A 2,769-nucleotide genomic window follows, 5' to 3' on the forward strand; every position below is an offset into this window, starting at 1 on the left:
CATGTAGCCAGCTCTCTATGTATGAACATGTTGTACTCATCTGCCTTGTAACTAGTCATATATATATCTATATAGATATAGATAGAGAAAGAGATAGAAATATGAATGTTGGCCTCATCTGCCATGTAACCAACACTCTGGACAATTTGGACTACTTTTCCATGTATTTAGCTTTCAGTGTATGGGACCGTTGGAGTCGTCTGCAATGTAGCAAGAACTCTGTATATGGACATTTTGGAGTTATCTGTCATGTAGCTAACTCTCAGTATGTGGACACATTGGGATCATCTGCCATGTAGCTAGTACTCTGTAAATGGAAATGTTGCAGTACTCTAACATGTAGCTAGTTCTCTGTATATGGACATTTTGGACTCGTCTGCCTTGTAGCTAGCTCTCTGTGCATGTATATGTTGGACAGATCTGTCATGTAGGTAGCTCTCTGTATCTGAACATATTGGACTTGTCTGCCATGAAGCTATATCTCTCTATATGGACTTGTGGGCTCATCAGCCATGTAGCCAGATCTCTCTGTATGAATATGTTGGACTCACCTGCTTTGTAGCTATTACTCTGAATATACACATGTTAGACACATCTGCCATGTAGCTAACTCTCAGTCTATGGACACATTGGACTCATCTGCCATGTAGTGAACTATCAGTATATGGACATGTTGGAATCATCTGCAATGTTACTAGGATTCTGTTTATGGAAATGTTGGACTACTCTGTCATATAGCTAGCTCTCTGTATATGGACATTTTGGACTCAACAGCCATGAAGCTAGCTCTCTATGCATGGATGTGTTGGACTGATCTGCCATGCAGGTAGCTCCCTGTATATGAACATACTGGACTTGTCTGCCATGTATCTATCTTTCTGTACATGGACATGTTGGATCATCAGCCATGTAGCCAGCTCTCTATGTATGAATATGTTGGACTCATCTACCTTGTAGATAGTCCTCTATATATACACATGTTGGATTCATCTGCCATGTAGCCACCTCTCAGTATATAGACACATTGGACTCATCTGTCATGTGGGTAACTCAAAGTATATGGACACATTGGACTCATCTGCCATGTGGCTATTATTCTTTATATGAAAATGTTGGACTACTCTGCCATGTAGCTAACTCTCAGTATATGGACACGATGGACTCATCTGCCATGTAGCTAAATCTCTGTAATTGGAAATATTGCACTTCTCTGCCATGTAGCTAGTACTGTGTATATTGACATATTGAACTACTCTGCCATGTAGCTAGCTCTCAGTATAAGGACATGTGGGACTCATCTGCCATGTAGCTAGAGCTCTGAATATGGAAATGTTTAACTACTCTGCCAAGTATCTAGCTCTCTTTTTATGGTCATTTTGGACTAGTCCGCCATATATCTAGCTCTCAGAGAATGGATATTTTGGACTAATCTGTTTGCAGGTAGCTCTCTGTATATAAACATATTGATCTTTTCTGCCATGAATCTAGCTCTCTGTATATGGACATGTTGAACTCTTCAGCCATGTAATAAACTCTCTCTGTATGAACACATTGGTCTCATCTGCCTTGTAGCTAGTACTCTATATATACACAAGTTAGATTCATCTGTCATGTAGGAAACTCTCAGTATATGGACATGTTGTACTCATCTGCCTTGTATCTAGAACTCTGTATATGGAAATGCTGCACTACTCTGCTATGTAGCTAGCTCTCTGTATATGGAGATTTTGGACTCGTCTGCCATGTAGCTAGCTCTCTGTGCATGGATATGCTGGACTGCTCTGCCATGTAGGTAGAACCCTTTACATGAACATATTGCATTTGTCTGACATGTCGCTAGTTCTCTGTATATGGACATGTTGGACTCATCAGCCATGGACCAGTTCTCTGTGTATGAACATATTGGACTCATCTGTCTTGTATCTACCCTTCCAAACATACACATATTGGACTCATCTGCCATGTAGCTAACTCTCAGCATATGGACATGTTTAGATTCATCTGTCATGAAGCTAGTCCTCTGTATATGGTCATGTTGTTCTACTCTGCCATGTAGCTATCTCTCAGTATATGGACATGTTGGACTCATCTGCCATGAAGCTAACTCTCAATATGTGGACATGTTGGATTCACCTGCCATGTTGCTAGTACTCTGTATATGGACATTTTGGACTTGGCTGCCATGTAGCTAGCCCTCTGTATATGGATATGTTGGACTCATCAGTCATGTACCTATCTCTCTCTATGAACACGTTAGACTCATCTGCCTCATAGCTAGTCCTCTATATATACACATGTGGGACTCATCTGCCATGTAGGTAGCTCTCTGTATATGGACATGGTGGACTCGTTTAACATGTAGTCAGTTCTCTCTGTAAGAATAAGTTGAAATCATCTGCGTTGAGGTTGTGCTCAATATATACACATGTCCGCCTCATCTGCCCTTAGCTAACTCTCAGTATATGGACATGTTGGACTCATCTGCCATGTAGCTAGAACTCTGTATCTTGAAATGTTGCACTACTCTGCATTGTAGCTAGCTCTCTGTATATGGACATGTGATCTCATCTGCCATGTAACTGGAACCCTGTATATGGAAATGTTGCAGTACTCTGCCATGTAGCTACCTCTCTGTATATGGACATTTTGGACTCATCAGCCATGTAGCCAGCTGTCTGTGTATGAACATTTTGTACACATCTGCCTTGTAGCTAGCCCACTAAATACACACATGTTGGAATCATCTGCCATGTGTTTCACTCTCAGAAT

Source organism: Chrysochloris asiatica, unplaced genomic scaffold (assembly GCF_000296735.1).
Source record: "Chrysochloris asiatica unplaced genomic scaffold, ChrAsi1.0 scaffold00408, whole genome shotgun sequence".
Lineage (NCBI taxonomy): Eukaryota > Metazoa > Chordata > Mammalia > Afrosoricida > Chrysochloridae > Chrysochloris > Chrysochloris asiatica.